The 9,967-nt window shown below is 39.4% G+C and overlaps 1 protein-coding gene across 1 annotated transcript in view; it reads right to left on the minus strand.

Annotated features, from left to right (window-relative positions):
- The window catches only part of LOC148952222 (phosphatidylcholine:ceramide cholinephosphotransferase 2-like), a 105,629-nt gene extending 95,918 nt beyond the window's left edge, over nt 1–9,711 (minus strand). Inside the window, exon 1 of the mRNA XM_089089685.1 lies at nt 9,547–9,711. The gene's annotated coding sequence lies outside the window, so the exon portion shown is untranslated. The remainder of the gene's footprint in view (nt 1–9,546) is intronic.
- Between the last annotated feature and the right edge of the window lie 256 nt (nt 9,712–9,967).

The following is a 9,967-nucleotide window of genomic DNA, read 5'->3' on the forward strand; positions in this document are numbered from 1 at the left end:
CACTTTCGACTATTAAAAGTGGCACTAGCCCTTTCAATTTCCAATTGAATGAACCCTTTTTGAAGTTTGTACAACAGTCGCTGTTCTATAAAACCTTATATGCCCCCAGGGCATAACTTACTACCCTTGCCCTGAGGGCTGTGACGGGGGGGGGGAGGGTTTGTCATCCCTAAAGACCTAATTTCAAAAACTTTCAACTACGTTGAATAAAATGGATATCTCAAAATTTTGATTTGATGTGTTTGGAGAAAAGGTGAGCGTGAGAGGGGGGTTAGTTGCCCTCCAATCGCTTTTGACTATTAAAAAGGGCACTAACCCTTTGAACTTCCAATTGAACTGAGCCCTATTTCGAAGCTTCTACGACAACAGATTTCAATAAAACTATATATGCCCCCAGGGCATACCTTATAACCCTTGCCCGGAAGACGGCGGGGGAGTTTTCTAATCGAAGACATAATTTCTCCTGGAACTCAATTACGCTGAAAATTCTGATCTATAACTTCTGATTGGATTTGCTTGAGGCAAGGTGAGAGGGGTGTTAGTTGCCTTCCAATCAATTTTGACTATTAAAAAGGGCACTAGCCATTTCAATTTCCAATCGAATGAGCCCTATTTTGAGGTTTCTACGACAACGCGTTTTATAAAAACCTTATATGCCCCCAGGGCATAACTTACAACCCTTGCATTGCCCTGCCCTGCATAACTTATAACCCTTGCCCTGAGGGGTGTGGGGAGGGGGTTGTCTTCCTCAAAGACCTAATTTCCAAAACTTTCAACTACGTTGAATAAAATGGCTATCTAAAAATATTGATTGGATGTGTTTGGGGAAATGCTTGGCGTGACAGGGGGGTTAGTTGTCCTCCATTCACGTTTGACTATAAAAAAGACAATAGTCCTGTCAATATGTAATCGAATGAGCCCTTTTTAAAATTTGTACAACTTCGCTTTTTATAAAACCGTATATACCCCCTGCACATAGCTTACAACCCTTGCCTTGAGGGCTGTGAGGGGGTGAGGGTTTGTCATCCCTAAAGAGCTAATTTCCAAAACTTTCAACTAACTTGAATAAAATGGCTATCTAAAAATTTTGATTGGATGTGTTTGGGGAAATGCTTGGCGTGACAGGGGGTTAGTTGCCCTTCAATCACTTTCGACTATTAAAAGGGCACTAGCCCTTTCAATTTCCAATTGAATGAACCCTTTTTGAAGTTTGTACAACATCGCTTTCTATAAAACCTTATATGCCCCCAGGGCATAACTTACTACCCTTGCCCTGTGGGCTGTGAGGGGGGGAGGGTTTGTCATCCCTAAAGAGCTAATGTCCAAAACTTTCAACTACATTGAATAAAATTGCTATCTAAAAATTTTGCTTGGATGTGTTTGGGGAAAAGGTGGGCGTGAGAGGGGGGTTAGTTGCCCTCAAATCACTTTTGACTATTAAAAAGGGCACTAGCCCTTTGAACTTCCAATTGAACGAGCCCTATTTCAAGCTTCTACGACAAAGATTTCAATAAAACTTATATGCCCCCAGGGCATACCTTATAACCCTTGCCCGGAAGACGGCGGGGGAGTTTTCTAATCGAAGACATAATTTCCTGAACTTTATAACTGATATAACTTCCTATGATTTCTTGAGCAAGGAAGGGGTGTTAGTTGCCTTCCAATCAATTTTGACTATTAAAAAGGGCACTAGCCATTTCAATTTCCAATCGAATGAGCCTATTTTGAGGTTTCTACGACAACGCGTTTTATAAAAACCTTATATGCCCCCAGGGCATAACTTACAACCCTTGCATTGCCCTGCCCTGCATAACTTATAACCCTTGCCCTGAGGGGTGTGGGGAGGGGGTTGTCTTCCTCAAAGACCTAATTTCCATAACTTTCAACTACGTTGAACAAAATGGCTATCTTAAAATATTGATTGGATGTGTTTGGGGAAAAGGTGGGCTTAAGAGGAGGGTTAGTTGCCCTCCAATCACTTTTGACTATTAAAAAGGGCACTAGCCCTTTGAATTTCTAATCGAATGAGCCTTTTTTGAAGTTTCTACGACAACACTTTCTATAAAAAAAAACCTTACATACTCCCAGGGCATAACTTACAACCTTTACCCTAAGGGCTGTGGAAGAATGTCCTCTTGAAAAACATAACTTCTATCTGAAAATCAACTACGCTGAAAAAAATCCTTATCTAAAAATTTTGATTGGATGTGCTTGGGGAAAAGATGGGCGTGAGAGGGGGGTTAGTTACCCTCAAGTCACTTTCGACTATTAAACAGGGCACTACACCTTTGAATTTCCAATCGAATGAGCCCTTTTTCAAGTTTCGACGACAAAGATTTCAATGAAAACTTATATGACCCCAGGGCATAACTTATAAACCTTGCCCTGAAGACTCTGGGGGGAGTGTCCAGCTCAAAGGTGTAATTTTCTGAACTTTAAACTGCGTGAAAAAAATGGCTATATCTGGCAATCTATCAAGTTTCTACGACAAAGATTTCAATGAAAACTTATATGACCCCAGGGCATAACTTATAAACCTTGCCCTGAAGACTCTGGGGGGAGTGTCCAGCTCAAAGGTGTAATTTTCTGAACTTTAAACTTCGTGAAAAAAAATGGCTATCTCAAAATTTTGATTGGAAGTGTTCGGGGAAACGGTGGGCGTGGAAGGGGTGCTAGTTGCCCTCCAATCATTTTCAACTATTGAAAAGAGCATTAGCCATATCAATTTCCAATCGAGTGAGCCGTTTTTGAAGTTTCTACCATAATGCTTTCTATACAAATTTTATATGTCCCCAGGGCATAACTTACAACCCTTTCCCTGAGGGCTGCGGGTGGTTGTCATCCTTAAAGACCTACTTTCCGGAACTTTCAACTGCGTTGAACAAAATGGCTATCTTAAAATTTTGATTGGATGTGTTTGGGGAAAAGGTGGGTTTAGAAGGGGTGTCAGTTGCCTTCCAATCACTTTTGACTATTAAAAAGGGCACAAACCACCCCAGTTTCGAATTGAATGAGCCCTTTTCGAAGTTTCTACGACAACTTCTTTGATACGAAGTGCCCTGGTCTAAAGGAAAACAATAATAAATAATACATTGTGCCAACATCGTTCTTATATGCCCCCAGGGCATAACTTAAAACCTTTGCTTGAGGGTTGTGGAGGAGTGACCTCCTCAAACATATTTTCTATGTGGATATCAACTACGCTGAACAAATTGGCTATCTTAAAATTTTGATTGGATGTGTTTCGGGAAATGGTGGGCATGGAAGGGGTGTTAGTTGCCTTCCAATAACTTTCGACTATTAATAAGGGCACAAGAAACTCTAATTTCCAATTAATTGAGCCCTTTTCAAAGTTTCTACGACGACTTCTTCGATACGAAGTGCCCTGGCCTAAAGGAAAAAAAATACATTGTGCCAACCTCATTCTTATATGCCCCCAGGGCATAATTTAAAACCCTTTCCTTGAGGGTTTTGGGGGAGTAACCTCCTCAAAAACATATTTTCTATCTGGAAATCAACTACGCTGAATAAAATGACTATCTCAATATTTTGATTGGATGTGTTTGGGGAAATGGTGGGCGTGGAAGGGGAATTAGTTGCCTTCCAATCAGTTTTGACTATTAAAAAGGGCACTCTCCATTCCAGTTTCCCATCGAATGAGCCCTTTTGGAAGTTTCTACGACAAATCCTTCGATACGAAGTGCCCTGGTATGGAAAAAAAATAATACATTGTGCCAATATCGTTATTTACTTAGGCAGCGCTGCCTATGAAAAAGACTATCATAGGCAGGGCAATCGCGCAGCCTAAGTAAAGAACGATGTTAGCACAATGTATTTTTTTTTCTTTTTTGGTTTTTCCATACCAGGGCACTTTGTATCGAAGGAGTAGTCGTAGGAGCTTGGAAAAGGGCTCATTCGATTGGAAATTGGAGTGGCTTGTGCCCTTTTTAATAGTCGAAAGTGATTGTAAGGTGATTAACACCCCTTCCACGCCCACCATTTCCCAAAACACATCCAATCAAAATTTTGAGATAGCCTTTTTGTTCAGTGTAGATGATTTCCAGATATAAATTGTGTTTTTGAGGAGGACACTCCCCCACCGCCCTCAGGGCAAGCGTTGTAAGTTATGCCCTGGGGGCATATAAGGTTTTTTATAGAAGTTGTTGGCGTAGAAACTCCAAAAAAGGCTCATTCGATTGGAAATTCAAAGGAATAGTGCCCTTTTTAATAGTCGAAACTGATTGGAGGGCAACTAACCCCTCTTTCACGCCCATTTTACCCCAAAGACATCCACTCAAAATTTTGAGATATCCATTTTATTCAACATAGTTTTAAGTTCTGGAAATTAGGTCTGTGAGGATGATAACCCCCCCCCCACAGCCCTCAGGTCAAGGGTTGTAAGTTATGCCCTGGGGGCATATATGGTTTTTATAGAACGCTTTGTCGTAGAAACTTCAAAAAGGGCTCATTCAATTGGAACTTGAAATGGCTTGTGCCCTTTAATAGTCGAAAGTGATTGGAAGGCAACTAACACCCCTTCCACGCCTACCATTTCCCCAAACACATCGATAATTTCGGAGACCACACTGCCTTTTCATGACGATAAATAGAATTTTAAATAGGGATAAAATCCTTTTAATAGACAGTGATGATGATAAATACTAGATATTTCGGCACATATGTAGTGACCGCCATCAGTTGTAAAACTAAACTAAAACAATTTAAAACAATAGTTTATATACAAAATCAAATAAAACTACATACGTTCGATTGTGTCTCTTTGATTTCTAGGGATCTAGGTTTAAAGCAAAATTTTCGTGAAACTCTTGAAATAAAGAACACATTTTTCAAGAATATTGCTTTGAATTGGGACAAAGTGAATTTTGGCTAAATTCTCTCTAAGATTATTTATTAAAATCTGACAGAGTAAAGTTCAATTCACCCAATGTAGTTGACCTCTGTCCAAGTGTTATATCATTGAACGCTAATGAACCGAATCCTAGAAGGTCAAAGAGAAGGTCAAAGAAAGCTTTGTCGTAGAAACTTGAAAAAAGGGCACATTTGAATGGAAATTCAAAGGGCTAGAACCCTTTTTAAATGTCGAAAGTGATTGGAGGGCACCTAGCCCTCCTCTCACGCCCACCTTTTCCCCAAACACATTCAATCAAAATTTTTAGGTAGCCATTTTTTCAACGTAATTAAAAGTTTTAGAAATTAGGTGTTTGAGGATGATAACCCCCTAAGAGCTCTCGGGGCAAGGGTTGTAGGTTATGCCCTGGGGGCATATAAGGTTATTATAGATAGTGATGTTGTAGAAACTTCAAAAAGAGCTCATTCGATTGGAAATTAGAAGGGCTTGTGCCCTTTTTAATAGTCAAAAGTGATTGCAGGAATAACTAACTCTCACACCCACCATTTCCCCAAACACATCCAATAAAAATTTTGAGATAGCCATTTTGTTCGAGGTAGTTAAAAAATCTGGAAATTATGTTTTTAAGGATGACATTCCCCCACAGCCCTCAGGGCAAGAGTTATAGGTTATGTCCTGGGGGCATATAAGGATTTTTTTTATAGAAAGTGTTGTCGTAGAAACGTCTGAAGGGAATCATTCGATTGGAAATTAAAACGGCTAGTGCCCTTTTTAATAGTCGAAAGTGATTGGATGGCAAGTAACCCCCCTCTTACGACCACCATTTCCCCAAACACATCCAATCAAAATTTTGAGATAGCCATTTTTTTCAACGTAGTTCAAAGGTCGGGACATTATGTCTTTGAGGATGACAACCCCCTCACAGCCCTCAGGTCAAGGGTTGTAAGTTATGCCATGGGGCATATACGGTTTTTATAGAAAGGGTTGTCGTAGAAACTTCAATAGAGGCTAATTCTATCAGGAATCGAAAGGGCTGGTGCTCTTTTTAATAGTCGGAAGTGATTGGAGCGCAACTACCCACCATCTGATGCTCACCATTTCTCCCAACACGTCCATTAAAAGTATTGAGATAACCATTTTCTTCAATTTATTTGAAAGTTCTGTATATTGGGTCTTTGAGGCTGACGCCCCCCCAATTTTTATTGGATGCATTTGGGGGAAAGGAGCGTGGGGGGGGGCTATTTTCCCTCCAATCTCTTTTGAATCTAAAAAACTGAACTAGAACTTTCAATTTTCAATCAAATGAACCAACTCTGAAGTTTATACGAGCATCCCTTTGGAGAGAACCATATACGCCCTCAGGGCAACACTTACAACGCCTATCCCCCGGACCCTGGGGGGAGTTTTGTTATCAAATTTTTGAACAATTTCCAAAACTGGCTATCTCAAAATTTGTTGTGAATGAGTTTGGGGAAAAAAGAGCGTGGGGGGGGGGGCTACTTGCCCTTAAATCTCTAGACTCTTAAAAAGCGAACTGGAACTTTAAATTTCCGTTCAAATGAGCCCTCTATGAAGTTAATACGAGCATCCCTTTCATAAGAACCATACATGCCCTTAGGGCATAACCTAGAACGCCTTCCCCTTTGCCCTGGGGGGTTGTATTGACGCCGGATTTTTTCTTATCCGACCTTTGAACTATTTTTAACAAAATGTATATCTCAAAATTTCCATCAGATGAGTTTGGAAAAAGAAGGCGTGTGGGGTGGGGGGGGGGGGCTAGCTGCCCTCAGATCTCTTTTAACTATTAAAAAGTGAGCTCGAACTTTCAATTTCCAATCAAATGCCCTCTCTGATGTTTATACGAGCTTCCCTTTCATACGAACCATATATGCCCCATAGCAAAACCTACAACGCCTGCCCCCGGGCCCTGGGGGTTGTGACGACACCGAAGTTTTTGTTATATGACTTTTGAGCAATTTTTAACTTAATGGCTATCTCAAAATTGTTATTGGATATATTTGGAGAAAAGGGGGCGTGGGGGCGCTAGCTGCCCTCCAATCTCTTTTGACTCTAAAAAACTGAATTAGAACTATCAATTTCGAATCAAATGAGCCATTTCTGAAGTTTTTACGAGTATCCCTTCAATAAGAACCATATATTATCCCAGGGCATAACTTACAACACCTGCCCTCGGGCCCTGGGGGGCTGTGTTGACCCCGGAATTTTCGTTATATGGTCTTTGAACTATTTAAAAAAAAATCTATCTCAAAGTTCTTATCGGATGGGTTTAAGGAAAAATGGGCTTGGGGGGGATAGGTGCCCTCCAATGTCTTTTGACTCTTAAAATTGAACTAGAACTTTCAATGTCCAATCAAATGAGCCTTCTTTGAAGTTAATACGAGCATCCCTTCCATAAGACCCGTATATGCCCCCCAGGGCATAACTTACAACGCCTGCCTCCAGGCCTTGGGGTTGTGTCGACATTGGAATTTTCGTTATATGATCTTTGAACTATTTTTGACAAAATAGCTATCTTAAAATTTTATTGGATGCATTTGGAAAAAAGTGTTTGGGGGGGGGGGGAGCGGGTTACCCTCCAATATCTTTTGACATTTAAAAAGTGAACTAGAACTAGAACCCTTGCCGTTGAAGACTGTGGGGGGAGTGTCCTGCCCAAACATATAATTTCCAGAACTTTCAACTACGTTGAACAAAATTGCTATATCAAAATTTTTATTGGACGTGTTTGGGGAAATAGTGGGCTTGGAAGGGGTGTCAGTTGTCTTTGAATCACTTTCGACTATTAAAAACGGATCTAGACATTTAAATTTCTAATCGAATGAGCCTTTTCTGAAGTTTCTACGATAACGCCTTCTACAAAAACCTTATACGCCCCCAGGGCACAACTTACAACCCTTGCCCTGAAGGCTGTGGGGGAGTGTCCTCCGTAAAAACATAATTACTATCTGGAAATCAACTACGCTAAACAAAATGGTTATCTCAAAATTTTGATTGGATGTGTTTCGGGAAATGGTGAGCGTGGAAGGGGTGTTAGTTGCCTTCCAATCACTTTCGAATATTAAAAAGGGCACAAACCACTCCAATGTCCAATTGAATGAGGCCTTTTCGAAGTTTCTACGACAACTTCTTCGATACGAAATACCCTGCTCTAAAGAAAAAAAATAATACATTGTGCCAAAAATGTTCTTATATGCCCCCTGGGCATAACTGTGTAAGAAATGTCCTTCTAATTTTAGAATTAATATCAAGTTGCTATGAATCCGGCTTAAGCCAATGCCTTTTCAGGGTTTGTTGAACCCAATGAATTTATCTTTGTAATCCTTTCCCTGTACACAATTTCCTTATTTTGCAATAGAAACCCTTTCTTAGAAGGGTTGAATTTAGCTACGTTTGTTTGACAAATAAGGGGAACATATCTTTTGATATAGCGTGACACTGACGAGAGAAGTCAGTTGGGCTTATGGCTTTGCTAAAGCTTCTCGTATGCATTTAGAATGTATGTCTAATGTGTTCCTTGCTCGTTCTTCATTTTATTATGTTAAAATCCTAGTAAATATGTATATATCCCTTTATTTAATTTTATTCTTAAATTATTTTAAGCAGGAACATATTAGTTTCAATATATTAGTTATAATGCTTGCTTTCCTTTAATAATAATAAATTTTACTTCTAGCAATTATATGAACAAGAATTGATCTTTGATTGTGAATAATAATTATTGAATTTTGATTTATAATGAAATAACTATTAACCAAAAAGTTCTCTTCTTTAATAACAAAATCTTAGTTTTTCTTATATCTGTGTTGTCTTGTATATTTTATTACGATGATTAGGATTTTGTCAAGATATATCTCTCGCTTAGGTTAATTTCGTCTATTGAGGCTTAATTAGGGGTACTCAGGTCTCATGGCTGAGTTTGGGCATGGAATCATCACCATGAGAAGACCCTCCCCCACAACTGAAAACCCTTGCCTTGAGGGTTGTGGGGGAGTGTCCTCCTTGAAAACATGTTTTCTATCTGGATATTAATTACGCTGAACAAAATGGCTCTCTCAAAATTTTGATTGGATGTGTTTGGGGGAATGATGAGCGTGGAAGGGGTGCTAGTTTTCCTCCAATCACTTTTGACTATTACAATGAGCACTAGAACTCTCGATTTCTAATCGAATGAGCCCCCTTTGAAGTTTCTGCGACGACCCCTTCCATATGAAGTGCCTCTGGAAAAAAAAAATAATAAATATATAAATAATAAAACGTTGTAGCCGTATGGCCTTTACTATAGGCAACGCTTTAGCGTTGCCTCTGATATATCTTTTACTTGTTGTTTCTTCCATGTTGCCACTAACTTTATGTATTTCATTTTTGTTAATTTAACTATCTGGAAAAGGGGGCCATTTCTTGGTCGGTCATTTTGATCCCAAATATGGTACCATAGCCGATATTTCTCTTTTGCTTCATCCAGCCCATGTATAACGGACCATCCCTTTTTTGGTGTATTTTTACGGACTCTAATAACGGGAACCGCAACGGAAGCTGCAACTTTCATAGCATGAGCTATTTCAGCATAATACATATCTCATTCCAACGATTTTTTCGACTGTGATAGGAGGTTAAAAGGAATTCTAATTCTACTGAGAATATCATCTAATACGCACCGCTATAAGTTTACGTCTATCCTATCCCATGGCTGTTTTGAAACCATTTCAGACTACAACGCATATGACAAAAAAATATTTAAAACAACAGACACTTCAAGGTAAGAATTATCACTAATCAAAATTCTATCCGATACTTTAACAAGAGACTTTTTTTAACGATTCAAGATCTGAGATTATAAAGTCCAAATTTGCCACACTACCTGAATTATGAACATACGTATAATTTCTGCTATTCGTTGCCACAGTTAGATCTTTCAGAAGTGATGATAATAAGCTCTGGGACCACGGTAAACTAGGAATAGTAAGGTCAGTGTTAAAATCGCCACAAAGCAAAATGGCTTTACCAGACGCTAGTATTTTATGAGAAATTTTTGAGACACTTACACATGCTTTAGCAAAACGTTTGTTAGATTGTTCG

This window comes from Artemia sp. Qi Xiang Cuo, chromosome 5 (assembly GCF_049724085.1).
Source record: "Artemia sp. Qi Xiang Cuo chromosome 5, ASM4972408v1, whole genome shotgun sequence".
Taxonomy (NCBI): domain Eukaryota; kingdom Metazoa; phylum Arthropoda; class Branchiopoda; order Anostraca; family Artemiidae; genus Artemia; species Artemia sp. Qi Xiang Cuo.